The 17,759-nt window shown below is 41.9% G+C and overlaps 1 protein-coding gene and 1 long non-coding RNA gene across 4 annotated transcripts in view; one reads left to right on the top strand and one right to left on the bottom strand.

Annotated features, from left to right (window-relative positions):
• The window catches only part of crb1 (crumbs cell polarity complex component 1), a 123,265-nt gene that overhangs the window by 100,615 nt on the left and 4,891 nt on the right, over positions 1–17,759 (bottom strand). The gene's annotated exons all lie outside the window — the stretch shown is intronic.
• LOC122554558 lies at positions 3,543–4,005 on the top strand. Its single transcript, XR_006313024.1, has 2 exons — positions 3,543–3,644; positions 3,745–4,005. It is a non-coding gene; the product is annotated as an uncharacterized LOC122554558 (long non-coding RNA).

Below are 17,759 nucleotides of genomic sequence, written 5' to 3' on the forward strand. Positions count from 1 at the left end.
GGGGTTCGAGGGCAGAGGTGCAGGAAATGGATGAGATGCGCTGGAGGGCATCAACAACCACATGTAAGGGGAAACTGCAGTCTTTAAAGATGGAGGCCATCTGGTGGAACTGGTCCTCCTGGAAGCAGATGCGGCAGAGGTGGGAATAAGGGATAACATTTTCACAGGAGGCAGGGTGGGAGGAAGTGTAATCCAGGTAGCTGTGGGAGTTGGTGGGTTTATAGAAGATGTCAGTGTTGAGTTTGTCACCATTGATGGAGATGGAGAGTCCAGAAAGGGGAGGGAGGTGTCGGAGATGGTCCAGATGAATTTAAGGTCAGGGTGGAATGTGTTGGTGAAGTTGATGAACTGTTCAACCTCCTCGTGGGAACACTAGGTGGCACCGATATAGTCATCAATGTAGTGGAGGAAGAGGTGGGGAGTGCTGCCAGTGTAACTACGGAAGATGAACTGTTCCACGTAGCTGACGAAGAGACAGGCTTAGCTGGGGCCCATACGGGTGCCCATGGCTACCCCTTTCATCTGGAGGAACTGGGAGGATTCAAAGGAAAAATTGTTGAGGGTGAGGACCAGTTTAGTCAAACAAATCAGAGTGTCAGTGGAAGAGTACTGGTGGGGACATCAGGTGAGGAAGAAATAGAGGGGTTGGAGGCCCTGGTCATGGCTGATGGAGATGTATCGGGACTGGATGTACATGGTGAAGATGAGGCATTGGGGGCCAGGGAAACAAAAGTCTTAGAGGAGGTGGACAGCATGGCTGGTGTCGCAAACGTATGTGGAGAGTTTCTGGACCAGGGGGGATAGGACAGTATCAAGGTATGTGGAGATGGGTTCGGTGGGGCAGGAGCAGGCCGAGATGATGGGTCGGCCGGGATAGGCTTGTGGATTTTGGGTTGGAGGTAGAACCGGGCGGTGAGGAGTTTCTGAACTATGAGGTAGGAAGCTGTGGGTAGGAGATCTCCTGAGGTGATGAGGTTGTGTACGGTCTGGGAGATGATGGTTTGGTGATGGGAGGTGAGATCGTGGCCGAGGGGGCAGTAGGAGGAAGTGTCTTCAAGTTAGCACCTGGCTTCAACAGTGTAGAGGTCGGTGCGCCAAACTACCACTGCGCCCCCCCACCTTTGTCCACTGGTTTGATGGTGAGGTTGGGGTTGGAGCAGAGGGAGTGAACAGCTGCACATTCTGGCAGTGAGAGGTTGGAGTGGGTGAGGTGGGTGGATAGGTTGACCCGGTCAAAGTCCCGGTGGCAGGTGGAAATAAAGAGATCGAGGGTGGGTAATAGGCCAGCATGGGGTGCCCAGGTGGATGGGGCATTTTGGAGGTGGGAGAAGGGGTCCTCGGAAGATGGACGGGGAGAATGATGGAGAAAGTAAGCTCAGAGGTGGAGACAGCGGAAGAAGTGTTTGATGTCACAACACGTGTTGAATGAATTGATCCGGGAGCGGAGGGGGATGAAGGTAAGGTCTTTGCTGAGGACTGATCGTTTGTCCTCAGTAAGGGGGAGGTCTGGGGGGAATGGTGAAAACTCGGCAGGGCTGGGATCTAGGAACTGGCTGAGGGCTGGATCTGGAAGTGCGGGTGGAGATTGTAACTGGAGTTGGCAGCAACATGGAGGGACTGCGGTGACGCCATTTATTGAAATGATGCTCATCCCAGGCTTCCGGGGTGGAGGTGGTGACTGTGGGATCCATTGTGGGCGTGTCAGCGATGTTCATGTGAGTGGCGTCATTGTGGAGTGGAGTGCTTGCTGCACTGACAGCTGTGGGGCAGAATGGGCGGAACACGTAGCTCCTCACCTTCCACCACACCAACCCTCATATACATCACATCATCCTCTGCCATTTCCTCCACCTACAAACAGGTCCCACCACCAGAGATATATTTCCCTCCCCACCCCTATCTGCTTTCCGTAAAGACCATTCCCTCCACGACTCCCTCGTCAGGTCCATGCACCCCTACAACCCACCCTTCCCTCCTGGCACCTTCCCCTGCCACTGCAGGAATTGCAAAACCTGTGCCCACACCTCCCACCTCACCTCCATCCAAGGTCCAAAAGGGTCCTTCCACATCCACCAGAGTTTCACCTGCACTTCCACACATGTCATTTACTGTATCCGTTGCTCCCGATGCGGTCTCCTCTACATTGGGGAGATAGGATGCCTACTACCAGAGCTATTCAGAGAACATCTCCAGGACATCCACATCAATCAACCAACCCCACCACCCCGGGCCAAACACTTCAACTCCCCCACCCCCTCCACCATGGACATGCAGGTCCTGGGCCTCCTCCATCAGCACTCCTTAACCACCTGATGCCTGGAGAAAGAACGCCTCATCTTCCGCCTCAGGACCCTCCAAACCCTTGGAATCAATGTGAATTTCACCAGTTTCCTCATTTCCCCTCTCCCCACCTTATCCCAGATCCAACCTTCCAACGGCACCGCCCTCATGACCTGTCCTACCTGTCCATCTTCCTTTCCACCTAACCGTTCCACCCTCCCCTCTGACTTATCATCATTAACCCCCACCTATCACACTCTCAGCTACCATCCCTCCAGCCCCACTCCCCTCCCATTTATCTCTCCACCCCCGAGGCTCCCAGCTCATTCCTGAAAAAGGGCTTTTGCCCAAAATGATGATTCTCCTGCTCCTCAGATGCTGCCTGTGCTTTCCCAGCACCACACTCTCGACTCTAATCTCCAGCATCTGCAGTCCTCACTTTTGCCTAATTTCTAAAGTGGCCAGTTCACAGACTCTGTCTGGTACTTCCCATGAACATGAATGGAAATCTGAGCATACTGGCCAGGAAACCAGCCTCCTGAATCCAGAGGGGTGGCTCATGCAGCTGCCCCTGAAACTGTCTGCTGCAACTTTTGAAAATTAAGTCAGTTTTCTTCAAAAAACACAGATTTCATACCTTAGCTGACTCAAAGCATTCCACCACTATGTTACAAATGTGCTTTTAGGAGAAGCAGCAACCCCTTCAAGGGCTCTTGGATAATCTGCTTCTGGAATTGTGGGGCTCTCAACATATCCAGTGCTAATTGCTGAAAGTGCTGAATGCTTATTATAATGAGATGACCTTGCTTTAAAGTGCAAGGTCAAATGGAAACACCACAAACATGCACAATGGCCAAAAAGCAGCAATCCCGGCACTTGAATTAGAACCATGTTTTCCCCCGATAACATTCCTTTGTAGTTAGCAGTGGCACTTGAACATTGATATAAACGTTTTTTTTTCCAAGGAAACTATTACATGTACCAGAAACCAGCTATCAGAATATGAAACAGACTTTGGATAAAATATCAGGTTTCTTTTGAATCTTATTCTGAACAGAATAACGTACTGCTGCAAATAGAGGTTTCAACAGCCTTTAATAACATTCAATTTGATTTTCAATAAACACTGTCTTTTAACTGCTTTCAACAAAATACGCAATGCAGGCTGTGAGGCACAAAGTGCTCAATGCTGATTGTCACTGTGTGCTGATGAAGTGCTTTAAAAACAGACCATGTGATCAGAACTGGAGATTGGAGGAGAGCTCTGTGTATTCCATTTAACTTGAGTTGGAGATTGAAATTTCTCTTGAAACTCAAAAATAATGAGCTGGACCGATGCCAGAGCACAGCAAGATTTGAGTCAAGTGAGTGATGTGCCCCTTGTGTTGTGGTGGGAGATTCAGTGTGCACACTGTTTACTGTCTGCCTCTAATTCCATTCTAATTTCTTTCGTTTTGTTCACAGATCGAAATTTGACGTTGTCCTGTTGTACGATATTCAAATGATCCATGCTATATTTAAAGCTGCAGGTCTGTGTTCAAGTTGCCACATTTGTTATTTTGTATTTGATTAATCCCCTTTTTATATTAATGCGGGCAAAAAAAAGTCATGTTTGCTTGTCGGGCTTAATTTTTCTCAGATGGATTATTTCATGTTGAATTAAGTAAATCTAATCTGACATATCAGATAACCTTGCAAAAAAAAAATTAAAAACTGGATTTGTGAGTTTGTCAGATTATTCTTGACAAAAATAAAAATCCTGTGAATGGAAGTAATTAGTAGAAGTTCAAAACATTTTTAGGTGGTATTTCCTTGATGGATTTATCTGTTGTCTTTCTATGGAAACCAGAAGAATGTCAACTGAGATACCTGCCTGTCCACTGGCATTACCTCCGTAAAGAAAATCCTAGTCATTTGACAAGCAAGGAGGATAGGAGAGGATGATTATCTGAACATTAAAAATGAGACTAAAGACTGTTGATGAAGATTGCAGGAAAGCTATCATAATTCCTGGGTGCTGTTAAAATGGAATTTTCTGCCAGGTTGAAATTACCCTGCACTGGTTGCGATTCTGCACAGAGCTGGAACAAATTACCAGAGGTGTTTTTACAGATTTTGTTCGACAAGACATTTTCAATATAGAAAATAGAAACAGGAATAGGCCATTCTGCCCATCAAGCCTGCTCCACCATGCACTAGGATATTGGCTGACCCTGTTTCTCAATACCACATACTCATTATATAAATTCAGCTTTGGTGCAGAGCAATTAGACTTCCCGTTAACACCAAACTTATATTCAGTCCTTTGGGAGTGAGAGTTGAACTGACCTTGAAAGAAAGAAAGGGTACCTACTATAAGATAGCACAATCCTGATTGTTCCAGTGTTGGCAGCTGACATCTGCAATGCCAGATTTAAGTTGCATTTAAAACAAAACAAGAACTTAAATTTAGATTCCACCTTTAACTACTTTGGAACATCTCAAAGCAACTTTCAACTAACAAAGCACTCTACATGCAGCCAATGTTGGAATGCAGAAAATGTGGCAACTAGTTTGCACACAATAGTTTCCCACAAGCAACAATGTGACAAAAACAGAATCTTCTTTGGTGATGTTGATTAAAAGAGAAAACTTAGGCAGATCACCAAGGAGGACTCCTGTGCTCTTATTTACAATAATGCTATCAAAGGTCTTATATGTGCTTATATGTGTAGATAGGGCCCCAACTTGCCATTTCTTGCAAAATATGGGAACTCTGAAGTGTAACAATCCCTTGGTCTTGCATTGGAATATTTGTCCAGATTTTGTGCTCTATCCTAGAGTAGGACATAAATTTACAACATTCCAGCTCTAAGTCAGGAGTGCTACAATTAAGCCCCAGCTAGATCCTGACAATATAATTATGGCACTCATTCAATGATGCTCCAATTATAGTCTGGTTCCACCATATGTATATCAAGAAGTCCAAGGTTAATTCTTTCACATACACTGACAACTTCTTGCTACAAACAACATTCTTATCTTTCTTCTTAAGGAAATATAAAATTATTATACTTATCTTGACATTCATAATACTTTGATCCATTTATTTTTAGAAAAGCTATGAATATTAATAAATTATGATGAAATTAATTTATTAAAAGAAAGCTTGTAAGTAGAAACTTTAGAATAGAATACCATGTGATGCATGCATAATGTCACCATAGACTTATCAGATCATATGGCTGCTCTCTCATTAGAGACAGAGAGAGACAATGGTGGTTTAACCTGAGGGTCACTATGCCTCAGGAAAGCGAAGTGGTTCAGAAGGGTAATCCTTCAAGGCAACCTCCAAAGGTGTGGGAATTGAATCCATGTTGTTGGTGTTGTAAACCAGCCATTCAGCCAACTGAGATAAACTTCCCAGATCTGCTCCTGGGCCTGGCCAGGCTGACAATAAACAGGTCTGGGCAGCAGGCTGTGGAGGGGAGTCTTCTCTGCCAATTGCCTGCCTCTCTTCCACAGTTACATTTGAGCCTGGGTGTCATTGGACAGGGAGCTCGTGGAAGCCACCAATATTCTCGACACCTTTAGTGAGAGGATGGAGTGCTTTATTTCTCCCTCCTCCAACTCCATTTTGATTTAGTATCTTCCTTTTTTCCCTGAACCAGCTCCCCCGCCCTCTTATTTTTTCTATGACAGCATTGCGCTTCACAGGCTGTGCTTTTCAATGTTTCAATAGCCGCACGGGTGTTTTGCTGGTGGTGGAAAAAATATATAATAAAATCTTTGCACAATGGTGTCTTTTTACGGTGTCACAATATAAAACACATTTTTTAAAAAGTGTTGGTAAAATAAAGAAACAAGCTGAAAGGATAACAGACCATTTGTTTTTTACGTTTCTGTTTATGTTGTTTCTGCTCAATAGATACAATTTCCTCCAACATAACTAATTATATATTAGTCCTCAAACAAAATAACAACTATACGTCAGAAACATTGGTGTGCCACCCACCCAGACCATAATATTCCGGTTTTCTTAGAAGAGCCATTTGGGTAATTAATATGGGCTAAGGAGCTTCTAAAACAAAATGACAAATGTGGCATTTTTATTTTATTGCCCAGCTAACACCATGAAGCAGTTGTGTAGTTCTGGAGTGATAAGCAGGCTGATGTTTGGAACTGTCCTTCCCTTGTCATGAAGCTCTTCATCTGAGCATCATCTTAGACCTAGTTATTTCTTTCATGAAATATCTTTTCCTGTTTGAAATATCAAGCAGCTGTTTCATACATAATAAACAATACGCACATAAAATAATATCCAGTACTAAGCTAATCAGTAGTAACCTTTCTCTCTGAAAAACAATCTTTTTTTTTCTTCAGTGTTTTCTAATGACAGAAGTTGGCTGGTCTACTTTAGCAAGAGTGGTGCTGGAAAAGCACAGCCGGCCAGGCAGCATCCAAGGAGCAGGAGAATCGACGTTTCAGGCATAAGCCCTCCATCAGGAATGATGAAGGGGTTTTGCCCAAAATGTCGATTCTACCGCTCCTCAGATGCTGCCTGATCTGCTATGCTTTCCCAGCACCACACTCTGGACTCTGATCTCCAGCATCTGCAGTCCTCACCTTCTTCTAGTTTACTTTATCTTATTCTTTGTAACTGGATAAACCAATGAACTGATTCATCCATTAGTTCTTGTTTACATGAGTACCTTTTAAATGCCAGCTGTGTTCAAACTAATTTTCTGTTGTATATTATTATGAATAGACCATACACGCTAACTTGGTACTTTTCCTAAATAAAAGTAGAAAGTGCTGGAAATAGGTCTGAAGCATCTGCAGCGAGAGATAGAATTGTTTCCAACTGAGCACGTTTTTTTTTCTCCAAGCAAGAGTCATATTTGACAATGTTGGCCTCTTTAAAAAGAGTAGATGGAATCCAGATCCACCATTAGATCTGTCAGATCTAACTTTTAGATTAGATTACTTACAGTGTGGAAACAGACCCTTCGGCCCAACAAGTCCACACTGACCCTCTGAACAGCAACCCACCCAGACCCATTCCCCTACATTTACCTCTTCACCTAACACTACGGGCAATTTAGCATGGCCAATTCACCTCACCTGCACATTTTTGGACTGTTGAAGAAAACCGGAGCACCCGGAGGAAACCCACACATGTGCAAACTCCATACGGACAGTTGCCTGAGGAAGGAATTGAACCTGGGTCTCTGGCACTGTTAATTAGCAGTGCTAACCACTGTGCCACCGTGCTGAAATCTAAATTCAGCAGGACAATGTGAACTCAGTGCTGAGTTAAAACAAAACTGTTTTCTTTCACTATGCAAAGAGATTTAACCTGCAGAATAGGAATCATGAATATATGAAGGAGATGGAAATGGTCATGAGGTGTGGACACGGTCTGTAGAATTGTCAAACCATGAAATTATTTACATTACCAGCTCTTTAATTTGTTTTTTTCAAGAGAAGACCTATGCCAGTGGGTGTTGAAAAAAATTTGATGTAGCATTTTTAAGATCTGTTTATTGACGAGGACTGTCATTATATCATTATTAAACTTTGGCTGATTTCCACAATCTGGAATTATTCCAGTGGATTTCCTAAATTGACTGTTTGATTCAACAATGTTTATAAAGAATTAGCTGCATTTGATTTTAATTTATGAATTCACATCTGTTTGTTTCCTTAAGGGATTAAGTATCTGGTTTTTTAATGTTTTGAGTGGACTTTCATGAATGGGAGTTTTCCTTTAATGTAAGCACAGTTAGAATAGATATTTAACCCTCTATTATATTTCATCCTCATAAGGCTTCTGAGGTTTGGTCATGGTGGATACTGGAGGAGTTGGCATGGAGGGTGTTAGGACTAAGGATGGGTGAATTGGTATGAGTTGGCATTAAGTTGGTATGGAGAAGGCAAGGATGGGGATGATAGGCTGTCAAGGGCATCTTTGAGAACTAAGATTTAGATTAGATTAGATTAGATTGGATTACTTACAGTGTGGAAACAGGCCCTTCGGCCCAACAACTCCACACCGACCCGCCGAAGCGCAACACACCCATACCCCTACATTTACCCCTTACCTAACACTACGGGCAATTTAGCTTGGCCAATTCACCTGACCTGCACATCTTTGGACTGTGGGAGGAAATCGGAGCACCCGGAGGAAACCCACGCAGACACGGGGAGAATGTACAAACTCCACACAGTCAGTTGCCTGAGGCGGGAATTGAACCCGGGTCTCTGGCGCTGTGAGGCAGCAGTGCTAACCACTGTGCCGCCGTGCCTTCTCATGCGTACTCTCTGGCACTCTCTGGCACTCACCAGGCCTGGCAACTGTGTTCAATCTACATCCAGAGGCAACAGGTCCAACTCCATCCCATTCCTGTGCCCACTCACCAGAGTGGAAACCATGATTATTAGGGCTCATTCTCCTCAGGTAGATGTGGAAGCTGGGAAACTTCCCGACCTCTGCCATCTGCCTCAGGAGTGAAAATCCGTCTGTTAACTTTGTTCCTCTCTCCACAGATGCTGCTGTATCTGCTGAGTATTCACAGCACTCTTGTTTTTATTTCCCATTTTCTTTTCATTTCTTTTATTTTAGTACTATTTCATATCTTTTTATTTGAAAGTCAGATTGAATCAATCAGCATATTGAAGTAAATTTTGTACAGAGACCACAACAATGCTTTTGCACATTTTTTTATAAGCTTATGCACACTGAGTGGATTAAAGTGACTGTCACTAACTACAACTGGACACTAATAGATCTCATTTAACCCAGGATTGAAGAAACATCATTGATCACATGAATGGCCATTCTTAATCATTGACTTTTCTTGGGGTAACTCACATTGGGTTAATCCACACAAAAGCATTATCAGAAAACAAATTTATTATCCTGAGGAAGACAATTCTGCTGCACCATCTGTTTACCTTATAGAATTTAAAATTGTACCATGCATCATACATTCTGTTGCTGAACTCATAATGCGGTGTCACATGATTCAAGTTAAACTATGGATTTATGGGCGCTTCTGCATGACAAACTGCAAGGCAACAGGAGAGCAAATAAACAAAAGAAATACTGATTTGATTGGAAAGAACCTTAACATTAACTTGATCACACACATGCTTCACAGACACAAAGCTACAGTAACCTGTATCACCCTAATAATTGGCTCAGTTACTCTCTCCATACGTGCATCCATTGTACATTCTGGTGCTGAATTCTTATGCTGGCTTAAAAATCCTTTTACTGTCCCAAGGAACACCTTCCCCCACCCCCCCAAAAAAAAGGATGGGGACAGTTTCAAAATGTCAAATTCCACATTTTGCTGAATTTGCCCTGTTCATTTTTTCTCAAAGAAGGAACCGAATTCAAGCATCTGTCAACAGTAATGGACTAATTGTGAAGACCTTTATGCTCAATTAGGACCAGCTTAGAAGGTATTCCAGTGCCACAAAAAAAACTGAAATCCAAATATTACATTTAAGTCAGCTCGTCTTCAATATTCTTGGCTTTTGCACCACGTGTGTTGTGCTTTCCCTTTGGGAAGCAATGTCTAATTTCTTAGTCGTCACTTAGCTGAAAGATAGGCTCAAACAATTCATACGCTGCCCAAGTTTGAAAAGCAGAGGGCAGTCCTCATCAAGCAGTTCTTAAAGGCAGCAGTTCTCAATAGGCTACCGTCTTCTCCAGATGAAAATGGACTAGAAAAAGAGCAGGAACATCCAGAGAAGAGTTCCCTCACATTTTGGATAGACAGCAGGATTCTGCCTTCACAGCTTTAAAAAGATTACATATTCCACATTAACAGCCTGTTAGTGCTTTGGTCTCAGCAGACCACCCCCAACTCTCAAGCTTGTATGCCTTCTTTATCTGATTAACTAATGTATCATATTGAAACTGTTGCTTCTTAACATAATCAATAAACTACCGAACAATTGATACAAATAGCCTTTATAAGTTAACTGTGATCACACCCTTCCCCCCCCCCCCCCCCCCCCCCCCCCCCCCCCCCCCCCCCCCCNAATGATTAGGAGCTCTTGAAGATGGACAAGCTGGATTGTGGGTGTTGGGTCCAGGCAGGGAGGCTCGAGAGCTTTGTGGAAGGGATGATGGAAGGATGTTGAGGCACCTCAGCACCAATGCCAAGAAGCTGGCTATTCCTGTCTGGGGCCCTTCCATGAGCCATACAGTATCCATAAGAGAGGGTAGCACAGAATCCACTGGGTGGTTTCACACAACAGTCTCACCCTGGGCAAAGGCACAATGTCTGAGGATGTGGAAAGTATCTCCCAATTCACTTGCTAAGTGACTGAATTGACCTTTGCAAGAGTGACACATCTGCCAACCTTACAGCAGGAAAACATTGACCACCCACAGCAAACACCTTCCCCTATCACTTTGTCAGGCTTTCCTTCTCCCTGTGCATTGCCAGAGTGCTGACACAATTCTGGATCAGAAAGAATTATTTATTTAATGAACGTTTGGGGAGAATTCCTCCTCCGTGGATTATATATCATATATTTAAACACACTAGCAATTGTAAAATCCATGTTTAATCCATATGTTTTAAAAGCAACAAAAATGAAATGAAGAAGTTTTGATAATTTTAATCATGTTATAAATAATAATTATACAAAAATCATGATTCATACATGATATTAAATGCATGTAGGCATAAGTAACAGCATTAAAATGTGACTAGTTGAAATTATTGCCTTATTCATAAACACTTTTAAATTCATGGGTAAACTAAATTTTTTAGGAAGGTTATAAATATAATGTGAATTTTATAGTGAAGAAAATGGAAAAGACATTGATTACATTTATAGGCTGTCCCATGTGCGACCATAACATTTAAATATCAAGTTCCCAAGTACAGAAGTAGAAGAATTTAACAATTTGCAATAGCTCATTTACTTTTGACTTGGCATCAGGGGAGTTTAAAAACTCTCACTTTTACAATCTGCAGTTGTATTGCCCTTTTACATAAAAAGCTACTTCATGCTAACTTGAACTGATATTGATACTCACAATGGATTCTCAGATTTACTCTTCATTTTAGTGTTCTGTTCACCAGGGTACTTTGGAAATCATAATTTCCTGAGCATAAGTGCACTGACAGCCAACAAGTTAATTTTTTAGAATTAGATTTTATAGCAGGCACATGGAAACCAGTTCATTAAAAGAAAACAGAAATTGCTTTTGTGGGAGACTTGTATCACATGATATTCAACTGAGAATTTTTAACTGTAGAGTTAATATATTTTGATTTATAATCTTAATGTGGTCATAATCTCCTTTATCACCTTCGTTTTGTATGGTATAAGTTTTGCATCAAGCATTTCCTTTGGAGTGGAGCAGAGAAAGAAGTTATAAGGATTGTGGCAAGAGTTGTTATATGCTGTGTCTAAATGGTTTAGCTGGGATTCCATCCTTGCTGGGTGTTCTGTTGGCTCAGCTGTCTATGGCCTTTCCCCTGCACAAGCTATGGAAGAGCATCAAACATAGATTGACAGATGTCCATCTCTCAGTATTCAGCCCAGAGAGGCATCTGTTTACTTCTCTGGGATGAGTACTTCATCATCTGTGGTTCTCAGATGGTAATTTTGGTGACAAAAGGAGCAACCACAGCCTGTTGATCCCTTCATACATCATTTGCAGACTTGTATTGTCACTGGCAGATTGATTTCTGAGCATAAGTTGATCCAGATTTTATTTGTGTACTATCATCCTATCTTAGCTAGTTTCAGGTTGACCAGTGTTTTAGATGTTGGATTTATATCATGCATCATTTAAGCTATTGAATCAACAGCAGATAGAGTCAAAGAGGTTTACAGCATGGAAACAGGCCCTAAGGCCCAAATTGTCCATGCCATCCAGTTTTCATAATTAAACTAGTCCCATTTGCTTGCGTCCATATCCCTCTATACCTATCCCATCCGTATAACTGACAAAATGACAATTCCGGCAGCCCATTTCAGACACTCACCTCCTCTGTGTAAAAGCATTGCCCCTTTGGACCCTTTTGCATCTTTCCCTCAAACATACGTTTGAGGGAAAGATGCAAAACCAGTTTTAGGCTCCTCTACCATGGGAAAATAGCTGTTGGCTGTATATCTTAGCTATGCCTGTCATGATTTTATAGACCTCTAATAGGTCATCCTTCAGTCTCCTATGCTCCAGGGAAAAAAACTCCCAGCCTATCCAACTTCTCCTTATAACTCAAACTTTCCAGACCAGGTAGCATCTTAGTAAATCTTTTCTGTACTCTTTCTACTTCAATTGTTTGTATTGGGCAATCAGAACTGCATGCAGTACTCCAAATGTCACCTTAGTTGCAATAGGTCTCAAATAATTTTTGTTGCAGGTTTACTTTTACCAAATAATGCTTCTGCTGCTTCACAGGTGTTGAACTTCGTGGCTTTCAAGCTTCATCGATAACAAAACTGCTGATAAACCTTGAATCGGTAGCAACGGTTCTAACAACAGTGTAAAGTGCCAGCATTTGGCAGTATCACTAATCACCTTGTCTTTAAAGCTGTGAACTGTGGTTCTGCACCAGACTGTGATTTGTTCTCCCTGACCATAAGTGTCAAAAAATCATGGTGATGGGACAGATATTGCACGTCCTCTGCAAACACATGAAATTACATGCTGATGTAAATTGTTAGCGAATTCTCTTGGCTCAGGTCAAAGTTGACAGACAATCTGTGCCTTGAAGAAGAACATGATAAATGTGTAGGAGAGGCAGTAACCACCAATGGCCAACTCACAAAGTATGTATGAAATAACATTAAGCTGACCCTTATGATCAAACCCACTGTTTATAAGAGCTGTGTTCTCCACACCTTGCTGGATTGTTGTGAAAGATGGATGACTTTCATGAAAACCAGTTCAACAATTTCCAATTGTCTGTAGTTTACTATGGATATCCGGGGGTGGCGCAATTTACAAACTTTCAACTTATGAATTCTTATTATTCAGAATATGTTCCCATTAGTGGTTTTAATTTTAATGACCTGACATATGAGCATTTCCTGCATTTATAAACAGCTGCTTTCTATTGTCCTGCATTGTGCTCTGACTGGCGAACAAATCAATTTATAAGTATGCTCCAGAACACAACCCTTTCACAAGCCAGGGGCTGCCTGAATAATTACAGGACACAAACATGAATGTGGCAATCCTCACAAAGGCAAAGCTTTCAACATTTGTGGGCTGTCGTCAGAGGCGGTAACATTGACTTAGTCATGTTCACAGAATGGAAGACAGTCGCAACACCCAGGAATTTTCTACTGGGTGAGGTATTGGGACCCAAATGACCAATAGGACACCCAAAGTACTCAGTCAAGGATGTTTACAAGCATGACTCGGAGGTCCTAAAAAATGATTATTGTATTCAGGAATCGCTAGCTGATGACGGAGGACAATATCAACATCTCCTATGAGCTGCTGTGCATCATCACAATGGCCAATGGGTATAGTGTCTTGGTAATAGATACCAACACTGCTAATGACAATCCACAATGTCACTTAGTATCTTTGTAGGTAGAACATGTGGCAGAATTGATCTCTCAAGGACTGACAACTTCAGTCATCAGCAAAGGTGCATTGTGTGATGATATCCTGCACCCCCACCCCCCCACACCTCCCCATACAGAAATGTATAATTTGCTGAATTTCTATCATCTTTTGTAATTGTAAGGGCAGCAGAAATGTAATCTTAAGGTTCGTATTTCTCAGTGAATGATGCAACCAGGATTTTAAAACTTGTCATTGATCTTGTCTACAATAAGTCGAGTTTCACTTTCCTCCCATTCAGATTGATAAAATTTAAAGAATAAAATGATCATTATCCTGCTCCATCTCATTTATTGTCATATGGTCCATGTGCAATTTTGAATGTTCAAAAATTTTGTATTGTCACACCACAAGCAGTTCATATATGCAACTTCACAGACATAGCTGACTTGAGTCATCATTTACACACTGATTCCAAACATCTTTTATGGTAATTCCCAATATGCAATTGATAACCACAGTCAATGTTATGTAACTATTTTATTCTTTCAAAACACCATGGCTGGAAATATTTCCAGCCCCTAAATGAAGTGGGCAATGGTGTGTCAATTGGTAAAATGTGCTGAGATTCTCAACACCAAGAAAAAAAAGCCCAATTTCCCATCCATGATTTTACCAGTGAGGTGAGAATCTCACTACTGAGCAGCACAAGTTCTATTTGCATGCATTAGCACTTCAATACTCTGACAAGACCACTTTGCACACAGTACCAGGCATCCAACTTATGCATCAGAACACGGTACATCTCAAGGGTCTTAGCTTGCTTTCTTAGCCCTGACTTGGTTTGTGACAACTTGAAAGCTCACAGGATCTGTTTTGTCTTGCCCTGAAGAAGGGCTTATGCCCGAAACGTCGATTCTCCTGTTCCTTGGATGCTGCCTGACCTGCTGCGCTTTTCCAGCAACACATTTTCAGCTCTGATCTCCAGCATCTGCAGCCCTCACTTTCTCTCTTTTGGTACAGAAAGCCAGGCACCTTGTCATGTTTGACAGCCATGAACATTCAAGATTTGGAGGTACCGGTGTTGGACTGAGGTGGACAAAGTTAAGAATCAGATAAGACCAGGTTATAGTCAAACAGGATTATGTGGAAGCACTAGCTTTCAGAGCGCTGCTCCTTCATCAGGTGATTGTGGAGTATAAAATCGTAGGACACAGAATTTATAACAAAAGTTTACTGTATGATGTAACTGAAATTATATATTGAAAAAGACCTGGATTGTTTGTTAAGTCTCTAATCTTTGAGAATGGGCATGGTGGTTTCAGTTCTTTCATATGTAAATTCCATAACTTTCTTAAAGTTACATTCTCAAGTGAACTTTAATAGGTGCCATGTTGGCCTAGATAATGCATTGAAGGTGTGAGGTGCCCTGTGTGAAGATGTCTGTGCTCCAATGTTCAGACTGATTCTAATCTAAAACAGGGATTTACAGAATCTTACATGGATTTATGCAGTTTTTGAGCAAAATAAAATGTAATTCTGCAAGTACAAATTCACCCCGCAAACTTATATATATGTGTGTGCATGTGTGTGGGGGGATTATGAGTGTCTATGTGAGAGAGAGAGAGAGTTGTGTGTGTGTGTGTGTTTGCATAGTGTAGTGGGGTCACCTGTAGGGTGACATGAATCCCAGGGTCCCAGTTGAGGCCATCCCCATGGGTACCAAACTTGGATATCAGCCACTGCTCAGCCAACTTTGCGTTGTTGCCTGTCCTGAAGTCCACCTTGGATGGACACCCAAAGGTCCGAGGTCGAATGTCCCGGACTGCTGAAGTGTTTTCCGACTGGGAAGGAACACTCCTGCCTATTGATTGTTGATTGTTCAAGAGGGACAATGAACACCCAAGGGTTGGGGTCATTCTTCAGTCAAGCAGAGTGCAAGAAGGGGTAATTGTCTGGGGGTATGACGTTGGTGAAAGGGAAGATGCTGTGTGCAATATTGAGAATGGTAAAGCATGAGCCTTGGTGAGACATGGATGCAAGAGCAGAATCAGAGTGAGTCTATGGTGGTGCAGAGAGGATGGGGCACTTAACCTTCATAGCATAGAAATTTATTGACCTTCTTGCGGCATTGCTGTCTGTTCCTCAACATCACACTAACCCAGATGGCTAATTCAGACCAGGTTGGCAGCATTTCAAGGGTTTTGCCACCAACTTAGAGCATGTAGGGTGAAAATGGTGCCATAGAGTCCTGGTGCATACTTAAATCAGGTGAGCAGTGGAGAATTCAGTGAGATAACTTGCTAGAGCTCACAAAGAGAAGTGCTCCATGAAACTCCCTGAATTTTAAAAGCCAATTTTTTTGAAAACAACGTAAGATCTACAGAATTATTTCAATCTTCTTAGCAGTACAAGGCAGGTTGGTTGCTGTAGGTTTTGCTGTGGTGCTAAACTGATCCATTAGAAGCATTAGCGTGACAACCAAGTGCTGCAATTATTAGAACAGAACTGTCGGTTCAATGTAGAACAAATTGCAGGACAAAAAACTTGTTCCATTTTGTTTCTGTATAGAGCTGCTTATAAGTATATGACAATGTTCTGTATTGCCTTTCATTAATTCAACTTGGTAAAATTATTTTTCAAACTTTCTGCGCAATAAAAATGCTTATTTTAAAAGTCATTAAGTTCCTCAAGTGGTAAATATATTAAACAAGTGTAAAACTCTCATCATCTTCAGTTGGGCTCTATTGGTGAAAGTCCTGAATTAAAACACTGACAAATTTTCAAAGCTTTTTAAAAATCAATAGCTACATACATTATGCTGCTTCTGAACTCTATCAATCACACACATATAATGTATTTAATATACTCTTTAGTTTTTGAAGATACAGTTCTATAAACTTGTAATGGTTCCTTTTAACTGTTTCAAATTGACTGCTTCACAATGCTAGATCACCTTCCAAAATGGAGGTGAGAAAATAAAGGGAATAAGCGAGGAGTGTCAGGGTGTGTAAAGAGAAACTTCCACAGTCTAGACACCTATCAAAACCAATCGCAGTTTCAGGGAGACATCAACAAATGCAGAGTATTCAACATTGATGACTATGAAAGGCACACCCACTCAAAGAACTGTTAGAAATAAATATTAAAATGAGTAATTCAAGGGAGGATATGAAAGCTTTTGGACAAGTAATCAAAGACAATCTGCTGGATTCATTTTCCCAGTCCGAACAGGATGGAACCCATCTCCTAAATAAAAGCTATAGAGTCACCAAGAAATTTTCAACGAATACCTGCTCTGTTGAAGATTTTCAACCTGCACTCATCAGGATAAATCATAAGAAGTAACAATGTAAAGGGAAAACAACCTTTTTATACTTCACGAGAAGAGATGCTAATTGGTTGGCAAGTAGACTCCAAATAGTTGTGCAATTGCCATGGAACCATGGAACTCAGATATATTTCTTTTCATTAAATACCAATGGTCTATAATTTGTCTGAGTATTAGAGGTGAGAAGGAAGACTGGCCAAATTTGGAAGACATGCGATGATACCACCAGTAATATGCCCAGCAAGAGTTGTCTTCCCTACACAGCACAAATGAGGTTTGTTGTGAGCAGCAAGACCACACCTATGAAGTACTCTCCTGTTTGTTGAGTTGATGATTTCAACTGAGCTATCTGGAAAAGGTGCCAGGTAATGGTCAGTGCTTCCCTGGGAGTTGGTGGAGTGTGATGATAATAGGAAGAATGCAAGAGAGGAGCTCAAAAATGGGGAGAGTGGCTGCATTGGGGTGGGGTGGGGTGGAGTTGACTGGAAAAGAGGGAAGTGAGATTCTACCAAGTGGTAGGTAAGAGAAGCTACAAAGAGGAGTGAGAGGAGTTGTAAATCATAGAATCTAGATTAGATTAGATTAGATTACTTTACAGTGTGGAAACAGGCCCTT

Source organism: Chiloscyllium plagiosum, chromosome 11 (genome assembly GCF_004010195.1).
Source record: "Chiloscyllium plagiosum isolate BGI_BamShark_2017 chromosome 11, ASM401019v2, whole genome shotgun sequence".
Taxonomy (NCBI): Eukaryota; Metazoa; Chordata; class Chondrichthyes; order Orectolobiformes; family Hemiscylliidae; genus Chiloscyllium; species Chiloscyllium plagiosum.